At 50.6% G+C, this 18,859-nt stretch overlaps 1 protein-coding gene across 1 annotated transcript in view; it reads left to right on the plus strand.

The window, feature by feature from the left end:
* The window catches only part of LINGO1 (leucine rich repeat and Ig domain containing 1), a 102,891-nt gene that overhangs the window by 39,633 nt on the left and 44,399 nt on the right, over positions 1-18,859 (plus strand). The window contains exon 3 of the mRNA XM_011382128.2: positions 145-230. The gene's annotated coding sequence lies outside the window, so the exon portion shown is untranslated. The remainder of the gene's footprint in view (positions 1-144; positions 231-18,859) is intronic.

The following is an 18,859-nucleotide window of genomic DNA, read 5'->3' on the forward strand; positions in this document are numbered from 1 at the left end:
CCATCCCCAGTGTGGGAGGCAGCATGGAGCCCTGCTGGGCTGGGGGACCAGATCTGTCTTGGGGAACCCATGCTGAGGTGGGTCCACCCTGGATAACTAAGCCTCATTTTTGCCTGCACTAATCTTCTTGCTCTTTTCCCACAGTGCATGCTGGGACCGCGAAGGACAGGCTGCTGCTCCCCGGGTCCCCAGAGGCCTCTCTGTTTGCCTCCTGGTGCCGTCTGACCCAGGTAGGGGGAGAGTGAGGTCGGCTCACCTGCCTCATACCTCTCCGTTGGGTTGGGGGGCGTCTCTGGAAGTAAGGACTGAATGAGTCCTTGCCAGGGGCAATGGTGTAGAGCAGTGGCACAGTAGAGCAGCGGTCCCCAACCTTTTTGGCACCACGGACCGGTTCTCCTATGAGGATCTAATGCCTGATGATCTGAGGTGGAGCTGAGGCAGTGATGCTAGTGCTGGGGAGCGGCTGCAAATATAAATGAAGCTTTCCTTGCTGGCCCACCACTCACCTCCTGCTGTGTGGCCCAGTTCCTAACAGGCTGTGAACCAGTATCGGTCCCTGGCCTAGGGTTGGGGATCCCTGCAATAGAATCTCCTGGAGAGGAGTTTCTGGACCTGAAAGCAGACCACCCCAGCATTGATCTGTCCTTACCAGACCACCTCCTGGGGCACTGAGAGGCCTGCCCTAGGACACATACTTCCTCTAGTGCCCATTTACTCATATGCTGACTGTGATTTGTTCAGGACTTTTGCAGCACACACCTGCTAAGTACTTTGGCTGTGGGAGGTTTTGCATCTGTGGGGCTCCATTTGCTGTCACTCTGGCTTTTCCCTGCCAGAGTCACTGTACTCACCTTGTATGGGTGCTTCTATGAGTGATGGCTCTGACTTTAGAAGGTCCTGCTTTCTGTGGGACTCCACCTGGGCAGAGGTGCTCTTCCGGGCACTCAGCTCACTTTTCTACTTGGTGTTTCTCTGCTGCTCCTGGACACCTCACATGGATGCTTCCTGTTTAGGACCAAGCACCCCAAGGGCTGGGATAGGTTGTGGGCTAGTCTTGCCAGAAAGAATACAGAATGTCCAGTTAAATTTGAACTTCAGACGGATAAATCATTTTTTTAACTCAAGTATATCCCAAATACCGCATGAGACATACAATTTTATTTGCTAAATCTGGCAACTTCAGTGGGTACTGAAGCCCCAGTCTCCCTCCACCTCTGGCCAGTACTCCCTGCCTGGCCCACTTTAGCCCCCTCAGATCAGGGGCCTCCAGAGCCCTGGAATCAAGGGCAGCCAAGCCTGCTCTGGCCACAGTGAGTGGCCATTTCTGATCCACCATGTCCTGTAGGCCATTTCTGCTAGAGGCTAGGGTAGCAGTCCTGGCTGTTGAGAGTGGTTTCAGGGTCCTGTCTTCCTCTGTCTGGCTCTCTTGACAGCAGAGTCCAGGCTGAACAGGTCACGGGGTAGGGTCAACTGGGCCTTTGTGTCTGTGAAAAGAGCTGTGAGACAGGCCTGGAGTTGTGAAAGGACCTGGGAATAGAAAATAGTTTCATGAGCTTGGAACCCAGAGTGCTTGGAGTGCAGAGGTACAGGTGGGGGTAGCAGGAATTAGGCAGGGCTGGGTAATGGAGGGCTTGGAACGTCCTATTTCTGCATCCTCAACATTGAGGAAACATGAGAATTGTTTTCTCTGTAAGCTGAGTTATTTTTCTGACTATTAAGGTAATATGTTCTCTATATGCTGTCTACCTACTTACCTATCTAACAATTTAGAAGTATCTTAAGTATGTGGTTCAAGTCCTTCCCATAATCTCTTCCTCCCCAGGCTAAACACTGCTAACTAGTTTCATAGATATCCTTCCAGTCTTTTTTCTATGTACTTATATCCATATTTTAAAAAGAAAAACATGGGATCATGATAGTTATACTGCTCTGTCATTTGATTTTTTACTTTCATATATTGTGTATCTCATTCGTGAGTTCTTCCCTATCTTTTTACACCCATTGTTTGGATGGTCATTAAATTATGTATCAATTATTAATCCTGTTGGTGGCTATTTAGATGGTTTCCAGTATCCATACATCTGTGTGCACTCATGTTCTGGGTCCTTCAGGAATATTTCTGGTAGTTGACTGCCAGGATCAGAGAGCATGCGCATTTCAAGATTTGATTTGTATGGCCAGATCAAGCTCCAGAAGGCTGTATCAAACCTACCATGAACAAGAGGCCTCGTCCCCTTCCCCTTGTCAACCATGGGTTTTATTGATCACTTAAATCTCTGCCAATCTAATAGGTAAAACTGATTTTATTTTCATTTCTTTGACTACTAATGAGGCTGAGTATATTCGTGTGTTGGCTATTTCAGTTTCTTTGTTTATAAATTGCTGGTTCATATCATGTTTTCAGCTTATTTTTCTATTCATCTATCTATTCAGTCAGTAAGCATTTATTGGGCACCTACTATGTGTTGGGCACTGTTTTGGTAATGGACCTAACAGTGTACAAAAGTGACAAAAAAAATTTGCTCCATGGAACTTATGCTTTAGTAGAGGAGAGATAGCCAAGGAAAAACAAAAAAGTGAAATACAGTGTGTGTATGAGTGTACTAAGGAGAAAAAAATAAAGCAGAGAGGGATGGGAAGTGTTGGGCCACTTGGATATGGTAGTCAGGAAGGCTTTACTGTGAGGTGGCACCGAAGTAAGGACCTGTAGGAAGCAAGAATGAGTCATGTGGATATCTGGGACCCTGAGTCAGGACCAAGCCTGGTCTGTTCAGGACTCAGTGAGAAGGCCACTGTGACTAGAACAGGGTGAGTGAGGAGAGAGTGGGAGGTATGGCCAGAGAGGGATCAAGAGCCAAATCATGTGGGGCCGTGTGGGCCACCCTAAAAACATGGTTTTTTCCTTAGAATGAAGCAGGGAGTCATGGAAGGTTCTGATTTAGTGACATGACACGATCTGAATTTCATTTTAACCAGATCACTCTGGCTGCTATGAAGGGGGCCAGAGCAAAAGAAGGGAGGTCAGTCAGTAGGCTGTTGTAATGACCCAAGGAAAGGACGGCGGGGTTTACAATATGGGGCCTTAATAGAGCTGGGGAGAAGTGGATAGATTCTGGGTGCATGTTCATGGTAGAGCCAATAGGATTTGCTGATGGATTGGATGAAGTGGTGCGTGTGAGAGAGAGGGAGCCAAAGATTACTGTTTTAGTCATCTGGGGCTGCCATAACCAAATACCATAGGCTGGGTGGCTTAAACAACACACTTTTATTTCTAGAGGCTGGGAAGTCCAAGATCAAGGTGCTGGCAGACTCAGTTCTTGGTGAGGAACCGTTGCTTGGCTTGTAGACAGCCTCTAACTCACTGTGTGCTCACAGGAATTCTTTGTGTGCAGGTGGAGAGAGAGCGCCGGTGTCTCTCCCTCTTCTTGTAAGGGCAATAATTACATCAGGAGGGCACCACCCTCATGATCTCACCTGACCCTGATTACCCACCAGAGGCCCCACCTCCAAATACCATCACACTGTGGTGAGGTCCTCAATGTGGGGATTTGGGGGCACAAACATTCAGTCCATAACAATGACTCCAGTGGTTTTGGCCCAAGTAACTAAAAAGGTGGGGCTGCCAACAACAGAGACAGAGCAGAGAATATGGAGTAGTGGGTTTGGAGTGGGGGAACTCTGCTGTGGACAGGACTGGCTGCATAATGTGTGGGGCACAGAGCGAAATGAAAAAAGGTGGCCCTTTGTTTAAGAAAATTATTAAGAATCTTCAGTTGGTGACATTAAAGCATTAAACCAAGCCTGGGGCCCTCCTGACTGTGGGGTTCTGTGTGACTGCCTGGGTGGCACATTGGTGAGCAGGCCCTGGCTGTGGACTGTAAGGTGTGAGGTGTCAGTACACATCCAAGTATAAATGTGGAGTTGACAGCTGGATATATGAGGCTGGAGTTTAGGGAATAAGTCTGGGCTAGAGATACAAATTTAGGGTCATCAGCATAAATATAGTATTTAAAACAATGAGATTGGATGAGCATCAAGGGGATGAAAATAGATAGAAAAGGGAAGGATCAAAGACCCAGTTCTGGAGCCTCCTTCAGCTAGAAATTGGGGAGCTGAGGAGGAACCAAAAAGGTGACCGAGAAGGAGCAACCATCAAGATGGAGGAGAATCAGGCAAGTATGATATCCTGGAAGACAAGGGCAAGATGTGCTTCAAACATGAGGTCGAGTAAGATGTAGACTGAGCATTGATCATGCATTAGCCATGGGGAGGTCACAGGTGACCTTGGTTTTAGTGATGGGGATGGTGTTTCGCAATAAGATGTGAAATGCATCTTATTGACTTGCAAGAGCAAATTGATTTATAAAAGGGTAAGGGATTTAACACTTTATCTATCATATGTTGCAAATATTTTTTCCTACAGTTTATGCTTCTTTTTTTTTGTCATTTAAATTTATAGAATTTTTTTTTAACCCCTTAAAAGTTTTAAATTGTTCTGTGGTCAAGTCTGTCATTCTTTTCCTTTAGATATTCTGGCTTTACCCACTGCAGAATTTTGAAAAGGTGGTCTTATATTGTTTTCTAACTGTTTATGACATTTAAAAATTTTCAAATCTCTGGTTCATCTGGAATGTTTCTGTGTGTGTGGTTTAAGGTAGGAACCTAAGTGTTTTTCCCCCAAATGACCAGACAGCCAGTTGTTTCCACATGGTTGATTTGAATAAGTTGTCCTTTCCCCATGACTCTGAAGCTCCATTCCCACTGTATACTCAGTGTCCCCATAGTCTCTGTGGCTGTCCAGGCCTTGGCATTTGATTCCATCGATTTTACCTGGGGAGAGATTTAGGAAGTAGAGAGAATAGACAGACTTGGTGATTGATTGGGGGTGGAGTGTGAAGAGGCAGGAGGTGGGGAAGCAGACACAATTACCTGCAATGAAGGACAAAGCAAAGGGACATTAGGGACGAGGGGAGCTCTTGGTTTCTGAGGGCCTCATCACAATTCTGCAAGGTTGACATTCTATATACTCATTTGCAGATGAGGAAACTGAGGTTCAGAGAGGTTTCATTATATGTCCAATGGTATCAACTCTTAGAAAGTGGAACTGAGACTAGAAAGCAGCTCTCTGGGCTCCAGCACCTGAGTTCTGCCCACCTTGGGTAAGGGGAGGGAGAAGCGGGTATTCCAGGAAGGCTGGCAGAACTCCAGGCACAAAATAACCCCACACCCCACTCTGCCATTTGGCTGGGTCTAGAAGTTTTTCCCATTTCCACGAGCAACCTGTTAAAACCAAAATGCTCCTGGCAGGGAATCACATGTTAAGTTTACAGCTAACATCTTAATTATCAGTTAACACCTCTGTAGGGATTAGCTGACAGCCAGCTGAGGACATTGAACGCTGAATGGAGACCAGTATGATGTGCATCTGCGCTGGGAAAGGCCAGAAGAGGGGACGAGTGAAAGGGGAAGAGGCAGGTTTCCAGGAATTTACAGCTTTTTTCTGAACCCTTGGGAAAGAGAGGGAGGTGGAGCTGGATCCATCTGGGAGCTCAGAGGGGATGTGGAAGAAATAAGTACTAGAAGGGGAAAGAAGAGTGGCAGCTTCTCTGTGGAAACCTAAGGCTGGGCTCATAGAGGAGCTGGCATCTATTAGACACCTGCTGTGTCCTGATACCAGAGGAGGCATATCACATTTTCAGTCTTGGTCTTGAGAAGATCAGAAATCAGCCACCCATGAGCCACCTTGGGACAGCCGCCAGCAGTAACACAGTGCTGGGACCTGTCTCTGACACACACAGACTGGATCTAGCACCAGCCCTGAGGAGTAGTAGGAGGAGAAGCTGAGGCATCTGGAACCTCCTTTAGTTCTTTAAGGGCTGGTCTACCCTGCCAGGCCAGGGCTCAGAGTGCGAGCAAGGTCAGGACTGACTGTATGACCAGACTCAAGTTTCAGTGTATGAATAGGAACTGGGCTCACTATAGGACAAGGGTCAGGGCTCAGACTATAACCAGGATTAGGAGAGTCTGACCCTAGAAGTCACCCAGGCTGACTTCCTTAGGCTGAAGAAGGATATAGCAGGAGGCCCCAGATGGTACCAGGTTGCTTCTCACCCCACTGGTGCATGGGGGCAGGGGAGTAGAAAGGTGTGACTTCTTGTCTAAAGCTGGTGTTTTTGTCCCAGAAGGGTTTCCTTCCCTGCTTTACTTCAGCGTGCACAGCGGGGACTGATCCGTGTCTTTGGGGGAATATCATGCGTCTGAAAAGGTGACCAGTGCCCAATCTCTTCATCACTGTGTTGGACTCTGCCTTTAGCCTTCCCAGGACCCTGAGGCTAAAAGCAGCCTCTCCCTCCCCATCATTTCCCTCCTCCCCGCTTTCCTCCTTTCCTCCTCCCCTCCCCTGTCAGCCAATGGTAACCTTGCATCCAGCTGCTGGCAGTCAGACCCTCAGACACCCAGATACCCTTTCACCTCAAGGCTGATCCAGGGCCTGAGTCAGGTAGCCTCCAGCTCTTCCCTCATTCTCACCTGCTCACCCTCCCAAACTTGCCTCCAGGGATCACCTGAAGAGGGAGCTATGGGAGGGAGGCACGTAGTGACAAAGTGAGATGAAAAGGTACCCAGAATAGGTTAAGAGTGCTCCAGGAAGGGGAACTATTTGAGGTAAGGCCTGGAGATGGGGCCTGGGGTCTGTTAGTGAGTTGGAGGGGAGGCTGAGAGGTGTGAGGGGTCAGATGGAGGAGGCCTCCATGGCCCGCTGAAGACTATAGAATTTATTTCTAAGGCCAGTAGCTTCCAAACTCTTTTTTTCTTCAGCGGTTCAGACCTACCATAGGAAAGCCTAAAGTTGAAAATGGACTCAATCATTCATTCAGCAAATATTTAATGGGCACCTAGCCTTCTAGACCCAGAGGCACAGCTGTGAACCAGACAGAAACTAGTTCTCTGCCCTCTGGGAGCTGATGGCCTGCGGGGAGGCTATGGCTGAAGGAGTGAAGGGCCTCACCCTGCCCTCTGCTCCCTCTGCCCAGTTGCACCCAGGGCATCTCCACGGACACAGACACTCAAGGGGCTGGTTCTGGAAACCTGCTTTCCTTGAGGGACCTGAAGAAAAGCTAAAAGAGAAGATTCCTTTCTGTTGATGCAAGGTTCTGGGAGGGAGGATGGCCGAGACAAAGAGAAGGTAAGCACAAGAGGAAGACAGAGAAGGCCTCTCAGGAGAGGAGACCCCTCCCTCCATGGCTTACCCACTAGGGCCCTCCCAGGCGTGGTGGTCAAATGTCCTCTTTTGCCCAGGACTGTCCTAGTTTTAGCAGCTCTCAATCCCAGAAAGATTGGTCACCTTACCTGAAAGCCTGTCTATACCTGAGGCTCTGGTTGGCCACTGCCCCGGCCAACCCGGAATGTCTAGTCAAGCTGTGCTGGGCCTCTGAGAAACTGGATGTTTAGGTCATGGTGCTGGCCTTGCCTGGAGATTGTGGGAAGCCACTGTGGCTCCCTGGGGCTGTGGTGAAGAAGGAGTGAAGGGCAGGGGCCTCATTGCCTGGCTGAGCTGCCTTCAGGGCCCCAAAGAGGACTGAGACTAGACGTAGTGAATAGACTTGATTCTGAAGCCTGCCCCGGGATCTGAGGGGCCTTGAGGCAAGAAGCAGTGGCAGAGCTGCCTGCGCTTTTATGTCTGCCTACCTCTGCTCACCACAGGCTGGCCTCAGAGTCAGGAGGCCTGGCTTCTCTTCTCAGAACTGAAAAGAGCTTACCATGTGACCTTAGGATAGATGACCCTGAACTTGGGTCCCGGTGGCCTTCCCTGAGACAGGGCTGTGATTCTGGACCAGAGTTGTCCAAGGGAGGTTTTGCAAAGCCCAAAATGTGGCCTGGGGTAATGTGCTGCTATGGTCACTGCTGTGGCTTAGGTGCTTGACTTTGGGGTGCCAGCTCTGGGGACCACAGAGGGATTTCAGGTAGGGCTGACTCTCCATTCGTGGTCAGGGTTGGGGGAGACAGATGTTGAAAACTAGAGGCCCCAACCAAGGATGTAGCTTGTGAATGTGTTTTGTTCCATTTCAAACAATTTTTAAAAATTGAGATATAATTTACATATCATAAAACTCACCATTTTAAAGTGTACAATTTGGTCTTTTTTAGTATATTCACAAGATTGTACAATGAGCACCACTATCTAATTCCAGAGCATTTATATTACCTCAAAAGGAAATCTTATATCCATTAGTAGTCACTCCCCTCTCTCCATCCCCTAGGCCCTAGTAACCGCTTATCTGCTTTCTGTCTCTTATGGATTTGCCTATTCTGGACATTTTATACAATATGTGGCCTTTTGTGTATGGCTTCTTTAACTTAGCATAACATGTTCAGTGTTCATCCATGTTGTAGCATGGATCAGTATTTCATTTCTTTTTATGACCCAATAATATTCCATTTTAAGTGTAAGCCACATTGTTTATCCATTCATGGACATGTGGACTGTTTCCACTTTTTGGCCATTATGAATAATGCTGCTGTGTACATTTGTGTGATGGTCTTTGTGGGGTGCGTCTATCCGGGGAGTGGGATCATTGAGCCATAAAGTAACTTGATGTTAACACCGTAGGGCATGTGCTCTTCACTTAAGTCCTGCCCACTTCCAAATGCATCACTTGCACCTCTTCACTCATTGTCTTTTCCTCTCTGGTCCCTATCATCAAGTTTTCAGTCCTTGCTTACAGAACAATGATGGAGGGGAGTACAAAGGGCTGAGGAGCCAGACGAGGCTCCTGACCTGAGGAGGTATCCTGGAGGGCTTCTTGGAGGACATATCACCTAAACTTAGCTTATGCCTGGTGGACATTTTCTAGGACAAAAGGACTAAGGGAGAGTGCTCCTGGTGGGAGGCAAAAGCAGGGCGGTGTGAACTCCCTTCCCTTTTCTCGCTCAGGAGGGCAAGCCCTGTAAGGGGAGGAGGCTCCAGCGACCAGCTGAGATGCCTCCTCTCCCTTCCTCAGGTGCTCACCTCTCTCTGCCTTCGCTCTATCTCGGTCTTCTCTGTCCTTTGCTCTTTGCTTGGGGAACTGCAAATAGCTTCATGGGTTGGAGAGGAGAGCGGGAATATGAGAGGGTGAGATTGCCAGTGTTCTTAATCCCCTGCAAAGAGAGCCTGAGGCAGGTGGACAAAAGTGTGGGGGGACTTTGGCCCTTCCTTAGGTGGGAGCAGAGTCCAAGGACCTAGGGCAGAGGTGACCCTGAGTCAGGACATTCCATGTCCCAAAGTGGCATCCTATTTTCCCTCTCTCAGGGGCAGGTGAGAGGTAGATGGGCCCTGTCAGTCTGGACCAGGCCTGCAGCGGAGGCAGAGTGAGGGCCCAGACCTAGAGCTGCACGCACACAGCCCCCTGCTTTCTGCTCCTCTACCTAATGGGTAATTACACCCTGACATGCATACAGGCGAAGAAAGGACTTCCTGTGAAGAAAAATCTCCTGTGAAATATTCAGGGCACATCTGAGCTCCACTTTCCAGCTTCCTCCTCATCACTGCTGCTTGGCTTAGCCATGGCAGAGAGGCCATATGTGCCTGGGAGGCCACACGAGGCTCTTCACTTTCTTCTCAACAGGGAGAGGTTTCCATGGTCCAGGCTTGGCTTTGGGCCCAAGATGCTGCATGTGTGCGTGTGTGTGCCTGTGTGTGCCGGCCTGTTTCCAGCCAGTATGCATTCATTTATGAACTTGGCCATGTGTTTGTGTTCTGAGTGTGCATGTTTTATGTGCCTGTGACTGTGATGAACCCAGCAGGCACAGGGCAGCTCACATGGCTCTCTGGGCTTTCTCTAATGGTGTTTCTCCACTGAACTCTGATTCTCGATTCTGGGGGGTTGCCTGTGAGAGCTTCTCCGTGGCTAAAGGGCCACCCTGTATGTGAGTTCCACCTGTGACTGGCACAGCATGCTGGGTTTTGGGTATGGGTTGAAAGCGTTGAAGTCCTCACATGTTTAAGGGCTGGGGCTCAGGAACACCAGATGTCAACTGGCCTGCTGCACATCTGAGTCAAGATTTGCCTCTTCTGCCTGGCTTTAATGTTAGTTTGATTTCCACCAAGTTTTGAGTGCTTGATTGGGGCCAAGGGAGGGGGAAGGTATTTGCTGCCAAGAGTTCATTGAGCTGGGACATATCTGTCCCATTGTTGGTGCCTCTCAGCCCTAGAGCTACCCCTGCCTGTCTCTTCCAGCCCATTAAGCCCCTGTGTTTGTACTGAGGTCACCCTCCTAAAGCTTGATTTTGCACTTTAGTCACTCCTCCGCATTGAAGGAGTGATAGGCAGAACTGGAATTATCGTACTGATTTGGCAGTTGAGGAAACCGAGGTCCAGAGAGGCAAAGAGGCATGCTTGAAGTCACTCAGCGAGCCAGGGCTTTCAGCAAGATCACCTCCTCCTCCTGTCTCATGGACCCCTGACGCTCAGCCTCAGCCCTGGGCCCTGGGTGGAGGGAACTCTGCCCAGAGGGAACAGGCCCCGGTTTCATGAATGAATCCAGCTGGAGACACTCCCTTCTCCAAATGGAGCTTCTCTCCTGTCATCACTTGGCGCTGTCCTAGAAAGATGGCCCCAAATCAACAGGCAGGGAACCACAGGAGGCAATAATATTGATGTCCAGCATAGATATTTCCTTATTGTGGCTGTAATTAGCAATTCTTCCACGGCTGAGGCCCAATCTGGCAGACAAGTAGAGGAGCTCTGGCTTATTAATGTCAACTTGTTAATGTCACACTGACAAGGCTGATGGGGGGTGGCTTTAGGTAGGGAGAATGAGAAGCGGCATGGGGGTTGCTGAGCAGAGGTTGACAGCCTCCCCTCCTCCACCAGGTACTTACTCTCCCTGAGCACAGCCCACTAGAGTGCCCTTCATCCCATGTATCCCAAGGGAGTTCACTTTCCAGGTTGCCTCCTCTACCCCATGGCCCCTTGCTCCTCCCTGTTCTGCCAGGATGGCTTGGATTAAAGAGTGGCCTTCATACCCCTGGGACACCACACAAGCATCAGCCTAGGAAGGCTCATGGAAGCCTTTTTAGCAGTGAGAAAGAGGCTCCTAAGCCCTCTGCCCTTCTCTTGCTGGGAGAATGTCCCTGACCCCTACCCCAGCGCTGCCACATTCAGACCTGCACACCTCTGCTGGTGCTGACCTCCATAGCCAGGCAAGAACAGCCCCTTCCTGCATATGTCCCCTCATCTATGTACTGTTTCAGACCGAAGGGCTAAGATGAGCACACCCAGACCCCTGTTTCACGAATGAATCCTTGTTTATCCACTTCAGTCTTCTCTTCTCTCCCCTCCAGGGAATTCTCTGGTCAATATACCCAATATATCCCTGTTCCAGCTCTACTGCTTGCCTCAGAGTCCCTCCACCCAGATCTCTTTGGATCCTTTGGTTCCTTGAGCAGGGGAAGTCAAGCCAACCATCATGCCAAGAGGCTGAGTTACCCAGCCCTTGACAGGTCCCCACCTCCCTTGCTGGCAGTCTGCCTCTTTGCTACACACCTTGTCTCAGGCTCTTCAGAACTACTGATAAAACACAATAGCAGTCTCTCTTGTTTCTTGAGTGTCTTTTCTGTGCCAGCTTCTGTTAAAAGCATCTTACAAGCATTTAATTTGCATAACAATACTAAGGGGTAAATACACTTATCCCCATTTTACAGATGAGGAAAACTGAGATGTAAGGCAATTAAGTTAGCTGCCCAAGATCACAGGGCTGCTAAGTGGTGGGCCACATGAACCAGGCCTTGTGGCTCTGCTGAGCCATCACTCTTTTCTGCCTCCATCTAGTCATTTCCTACACCTGCCTCTCTCCTCCATGAGCTCCCAGGGCAGGCAGGGGCTGCATCTTCCTGGGTCTCCCAGCCCAGGACTGATCTCAAAGCAGGTACTCATAATCAGCAAATGAGGAACATAGGGAGCAGCCATACACTGTCTGAGGTCTGCATTCCACAGGTGGTGCTCTCCCGTGACTCTCAGGTGTGTACCCACTGACCTGGAGCATTGCGCACTCTCTGCCAACTAGGGCCTCACCCACTGTGTGCCCTGCTGGTGGTGTTTGCTGAATGAGGGGCCAGTATCTGCCTGCAAGGCTTCCTGAGGCAGAGAGGCAGCCTTGCCCCCATGAAGTGGACCTTTGAAGCTTGTGTCTCAGTTCATACTGGGACTTAGCAAGGATGTCCACACATTCACATCGCTTATTCATTCATTCGTTTATTCATTCATTCAACAAACACTTGCTGGATGCTGTGTGCTCAGTATCAGGCTCTGTGGATGGTCTGAAGCATGCTGAGATGCTCAGATCCTGCCATGCCCTGGGGGAGCCCACAGCCTTGTTTGGACAGCAGCATAACCAAACTTGAACAGTGCAGGGTAAAACAGGTCCAATGGAGGTAGTACCAGAGCATCGCCTGGATATGAGTGGGTGGGGCAGGAAGGTGGCACAGAGAAGGAAATGTGAACCGTTCTTTAAGGAGAAGGAGGCATTTTTAGGCTGATGGAGAAGGAAGGGCACCACAGGAAAATGGAACAGCCTATACAAAGCCTCTAAGTCTGAGAGATCAGAGTCAAGAAGAGGCAGAATTCAATTACAAAATACCCAGGTGGGTGGGCCTGGTTGTAGAGACAGGGTAGGGTAGCCATGGGAGCTTTTGGGAGCATAGGTGCCCTCCTCCTACAGATGCTGGGAGTCACTGGAGGGGCCTATGAGGACAATTCCTAAAGGCCAGGGCTTCTACAAATGGCTAGAGGCCCAAGACATGTCGGGAGGCTCATGCTTTTCCTTTCCTGCCCAGTGCAAGGTGGAGTGTCAGCAGGTCACTCTCCATGGGGGAAGTGTGGCGGGGGCAGTGGTCACCAGCATGGGGACTGGGCCAGCTGTGGAGGGGTATGTAAGAGTAAAGATACCCCAACCATATTGGGAGTGTCTCTAGGCTCAGAGACCAGATGCCCTGGGCTGCACTGGCCTGGAGGGTACCCATGACCATGAAGGCATCCACCTGTACCATGCATCCCAGCCATCGGAGCTCCCAGCCCTCGAAGCAACCCCTCCATTGGGGTCAGCCACATTGGGCAGAAGGGAGACTGAGGCCTGACAGCAGCAGGGCTCTGCCCAGGGTCACACATGAACAGCTGGTGAGATAGGGTTCCTCTTACCCTTCAGTGAGATGTTGGGTTCCTCTGCCAGGGCAAGACCCCTAGCTCTTAGAGTCCAAGGCAGAGCCAGAGGGGACAGCCTGCATGGTGCAGAGAAGGCCTGGCAGGAGAGAAGGTAATGCAGGACCCACTAAGGGTAGAGGTCAGACAAGAAGCCTGGGATGTTGGCAGAGTAAGAGGCTTCCCTCTGGAGTCTTAGAAGATTTTCCAGGATTTGACTGGAGCACCTAGCAGCTTGTCTCTGGGGAAAGTCTCATGTACCTCATGAGGCTCAGAGCAGCCCATAAGGGAGCCAAGCACTGCATGGCCAGGTTCCTGTGTACACTGTCATGCGCATGCAAGTACCCACCTGTGTGAGTTCAGGTCTGCTTCTTTTCGTACTTGAAGGTCTCTGTGTGTATGTCATGTGTGTCTAGCTGTGTGTCCATGCATCCAAATGAGTACAATTCTGCATCCATATGTGTGCTGGCCATGTCAGGAGCCTCACAGGACACAACCTTTTCCTCCTCCTCTAGCTGGAAAGCTCCCAAACTTGCTGCTGCCTGGTCTGGGCCCAGCTCTACCCTGCTCCTCATGAAGCCTTCCCTTGGGTCCTGAGGTCTGGCCTCCCAGGGACAGGAACTGTAGAGGTGGGCATCACGGCATCAGGCTGAGAGGAACTATCCAGCTTTTTTTTTTTGTGCTGGCCCCCTTCCCACCCATCCTTAAATGCCTGCTATGAGATTCTGACAGGTGGGTACCCTCTCCTGCCACTTATACAGCTGTCACGGTGGGGAGCTCACTGCCTCCCTGGGCAGTGCTGGGGGACATTGCCCAGAAAGGAGAGGTCAGGAAGGCAAAGAGTAGGATCAGGGCTTAGCCCTGACCACTTAGGGCCTGGGCCTGTCCCCTAACAGCCAGGTCTGGGACTTTAGCTCCTGGCAGCAAGATCAGGCTGGAAGATTCACCTTGTTGTCAAGAGCATATTTTAGCTATTAGTGACAGCAGCAAGGGATTTGGGAAGGATTTCTTTCTCATTTCCCAGAGTTTTCAGTAAGCGAGCCTCCTCACTTCCCACCCCTTTGCCAAGGCTGGGAAATCTCTCCCCTCCCCTCTCCCTCCCCTCCCCCTCCCCTCTCTTTCTCCCTTCCCCTTCCTAACCCTCCCCTCTCTTCCCCTCTCCTCTCCTCTCTTGTCTTCTCTCCTCTCTTCTCCTCTCTCCTCTCTTCTCCTCTCCTCTCTCTCTTCCCCTTCCTAACCTTCCCCTCTCTTCCCCTCTCCTCTCCTCTCTTGTCTTCTCTCCTCTCTTCTCCTCTCTCCTCTCTTCTCCTCTCCTCTCTCTCTCCTTCCTGTGTGGCTGAAATAGGAGAGAAATCTGGGTCAGTCGCCCGGGGCGGGCTCCATGTTTTCCTCCCACCTTCCCCAGCAGATGCTCAGTGTTGCAAACTCAGGCTGTGGTCTGAAGGCAAAGGCTGGCCTCAGTCTTGCCCCAGCCTGATGGAGGTGCCCTGCCCTGGGACCCCAGGCTCAACCCTCATGATCTCTCCCTAGGCCTTCCTGTCCAGGTGACCTCATGTCAGGCCAGGCCCCAGGACTCACAGGTCATTTTGCCACACTCTGCTGATTGTATGGAGGGTGGCAGAAACTTTCCCACCCCGCACTGGATCCTCCAGCTTCAGCCTCTGGGGTTTGGGGATGAGAGGAGGAGTGGGGAAGGCTGTCTCTGGAGCTGGGGCGGTGTTGTCGCAACCCCATGCAGAGAATGTGGACACAGAGGAGGGACCCCTAGTAGTGGAATTTCAGGCAATATGGCAGAGTCTGGGTAGGATGCCTAAGGAGTAGGAAGGGGCTTCTGAGAGAAGGTAGACAGAGAAGCAGCTAAAGATAATACTGCCATTTCAGGGTGAAGCTTGGAGTAGAGACTCATCTAAGGTAAGCTAGTGCCTGAGATAGGACCGAAGTCCAGGGTGAGAGCCCCTCACACCCAGTAAGCTCAGGAAGACATACATTGGACTGGGTGGTAGAAGGAGGTGGTCGGGTTTCCTGCTTAGCTGGGAAAATTGGATCATGGGGAATTGCCATAGTTTAAGTCACCCAGGAACACTGGAAACCTCCCTATACATCCACCCCAGCAGACACCACAGCCACTTCCTATTACTATTTCCTGCACATGGTTCTCAGTTGACCCAGGAAATCTCTCCTTCCTTCCACCAGGGCATGACCCAGAGTACCTGCCTAAGAGTGTATGTTGAATGAAGGGATAGAAAATTCATTTGATTTAAGCTAGATATAAGGAAGGACTTCTTGATGCCACTGGGGCAGCCTTAGCTTCAGGACTTGATATGTAAGGGCTTCCCTAGGCGTCCCCAGCTTCCCCCAGAGGCCAGTTTCTGTCTGCCAGGTGTGGGGAGGCACTGGCTGCCTGCCTGCAGGGCCTTCAGCCTGATCCAGAACCCACTGGGATACTCATCTTTTTTTTTAAGCATAGGATGTCTATGTCCTGTGTAGGAATTGGCTGTTAAAATATTTGTGTCACTTGTGCCTATTTGTTGGCACATATCTGTGTTGTTTAGAAGGGGCTAACGGGCTTGTTTTATAGGTCATGGAGAAGGTGGCTGGACCAGCCACTTATAGAGTGGAGACTCCCTGGCCAGACTCTACTGGCAAGAGGAGCTGGCCCTTGACCTTGAGGGCTGGCTGTGAGAGGGGTGAAGGAGAGTCACGAAAGGCCTTGAAGAAGAGGTGGAGAGTGTTAGGGTTTGAGAGGTTAGGGGAGAGACAGGGTCATGGTCTCCTAAGCTGGGGCCTCAGAGAAGGGCTGTATCTCCACACTCAGACTGGGGTTCCTATGGAATTATTGGCTTCTGGACAGCCTGCCTCCTCTTCAGGAACCCATGGGAAGGAGTATCCTGCCCCCTTGTCCTCAAGATTCTCAGCTAGCCCCATCCCCTCCCCCTTTGACTACACCTAGTACATCCTTCCCTCACTTCCTGCAGCCCCACACTCAGGGGGCCCTCTCACAGGAGCTGGAGCAACTAGGGATTCCACCAGGAGCTGCCAGCATGTAATCTCTCTGCTAACCTGACTGACTTGCCACATGCATGGGAGCCCCAGGAGCTCCTGGCTCCACGGGCTGGGGGTACATGCACACTTGCACATGGGCATCCTCCCTGTTCAATAGTGCAAGGAACTGGAAAAGGTTTAATTCATATATCAGCTAGTTATTAGTTATTGTGCTGGAGGTAGCTCTTGCTCAACCCCCAGTTCCTCTGGCCTCCTTTCAGAGGGCCATGCAGGATCCTGGGCTAGAAAGAGAGCTGGGCAGGGTATGCCATGGACAGTGTCCCAGCCAGAAATGGCCGATGAAGATTGGGACAGAATCTGAGATGATCTGTCCCTGCCCAGAGCCATTGTGCAGACAGGGAAACTAAGGGTCCGCAAGACCCTCTGGGTCAGCATAGCCATTGTGCAGACAGGGAAACTGAGGCCCATTGAAGTAGGAAACTGAGGCCTTGTGCTGTGTGTAGTGAGGGCCACCCTGTTCCAGCTTGCTCAGCCCCCTCTGGGAAGGGCAGGACGCAAAAGGGAGCAGAGAGTGGGACAGTCAGAAGGCAAAAGTGGTGCAGGATCTCTGGTGACATGCGGATGTAACCAACTGTTCACCCAGTGAATGGTGTCTAAGCCCCTGGGTCAGAGAAGGGCTGGTCTCAGCCCTGCCCTCAGAGATGGTGGCCCAAATACGGACTGGGTAGTGATCCGCACTATGTGTCACCTGGAGTCTCATATGGCCTGATAAGGTAGGCACTGTTATCCCCATTTCATAGATGCACAGACTGCGGTCCAAAGGGAGCCTTCTCAAGGCATATGGATAGGGAGGGACAGTGCCTGCTCCTGGTGAGGGGGTTCTTCCACAAATGAATGCTCTCAGCAAGGAGGCTTTGCCCGCTGCCTTGAGGTGGAGCCGGCACTAGATCCTTTGAGAGAGCCAGATGCTTATCTTTAGGACTCTAAGCTTCTCTGTTCCCTGTGCTGGCCAAAAATTTCTTTTGCAAGTCTGACCATAGTCCCTCATGCTTTAACTTCAGGTGCCACTCTTAAGGAATTTTGTCAATCCAAATGCCCGCCTACCTCTCCTCTTTTCCTCTGCTTTCTTGGTTCTGGGTCTGGGGGCTTGGGCACTGGCCCCTGAGGGCAAAGCTGACCCACCCTAGCCTTCCTACCCAGGCCTGTCAGCTCTCCTTTCCCCAGCATTGCCATTCTCATCACAGCCTCTGCTCATCTCATTTCTATTAAACTCATTTGCCATCTGAAGGGCTTCATTTTCTACTCCGTGTGCCCATAATTAGCACCCCCCCGCATCCCAAACCTGTCCCATCTCTGCAGTGCCCAGCATGGTGGTGAGCAGGCAGCCAGGCTCAGAGCCAGCTCAGAGCCCTTCCTTCCTCCCTTCTGCCTGTCTTGAGAAGAGGTCTGTACTCCAGGCAGGTGTTTCATCCCTGCCTCTGTGGGTTTTCCTGCTCCCAAACTAGACACCTGGTTTGATTGAGAACTATGGCCAACTCTCAAGTCCTCCAAGGCTTTTCACCCCTTGCTCTCCATCTTCTCCACTCAGGTTTGGAAGACCTGGGTGTCACCCTGAAATCTGATGCTCAGAGGCCCAAGTGTTGCTTATCATGTCCCACACATGACAAGCTCCAAATTTACCCTCATCCCAAGAGAAGCTGACCTGAGATCAGGATGAGCAGGAAGGCAAGGTGTTTTTTAATTAATTCATACTAGGATGTGAGTGAATTAGTAGCAGTTTATCCTGACTATGGTATTTGGATTTGCACAGAAGAGCATTGTAGCAATAGTACTAATAATAATAACAATAATAATCACCACCTCCGTTTTCACTGTCAGGCACTGTTGTTAACACTGTACATGTGTTGTCATTTAATTAATCCACTTACCCAAATGAATTTCTAATTGGAAGAAAGATAAAGGAAGAATGTTGAGGGCAAGATAATGAGGGGAGCAGGAGCCGAACCTCTCCTCTCTTTAAATCTCCATCCTAGCTCCCACTTGGTACAGAGAAGAGAGTCCGGTCATTACACTGCAAACCACGTCAGACATGAAGTCACCTGGGGAGGGGAAGGGAGGCTCTGCTTCTTCCTGGAAGGTTAATAGTTCTCCCATCAGATGCCTGGGAGGGTGCTGCTCCAGGCTAGGAAGTCTCGCCCCAGGATCTCAGAGCACCCCTTCGAAAGTCCTTTGGTGTCTAGGGTCATCACACAGGCCCCCTGAGGAGTCAAAGCTAATGGACTCTGAACCTTTCCAGATCTCCTGTGGCTGAGCAGCTGCGTGGCCCTCCGGCACACCCTTAACTCTACTCTAGGCTGAACATGCCCTGGAGCCTGTCTATAAGCTCGATTTAATGTGCGTCTCAGATGAACCCTATAGGGTGTGTGGAGCTGGGATAAGGATCCCCATTCTGCAAGTGGGGAGACCGAGGCTCAGAGAGGAGAAATAATGAACTCCTTAAGTGAGGGGCAAGGAAGAGCTTACTGTATTCTAACAGGAACTCTCAGCATTGGAAGCAGACAAATGTGAGATAATGGTGGCATTTCAGACGCTACCCCTTTCCCTCTCCTCCAGGCAGTCTTGTTATCCTGGTACCCCCTGTTGGAGGAGACTGAGCAGCTGAGACTGAGGAAGGCGGTCCCC

Source organism: Pteropus vampyrus, unplaced genomic scaffold (genome assembly GCF_000151845.1).
Source record: "Pteropus vampyrus isolate Shadow unplaced genomic scaffold, Pvam_2.0 Scaffold462, whole genome shotgun sequence".
Classification (NCBI taxonomy): domain Eukaryota; kingdom Metazoa; phylum Chordata; class Mammalia; order Chiroptera; family Pteropodidae; genus Pteropus; species Pteropus vampyrus.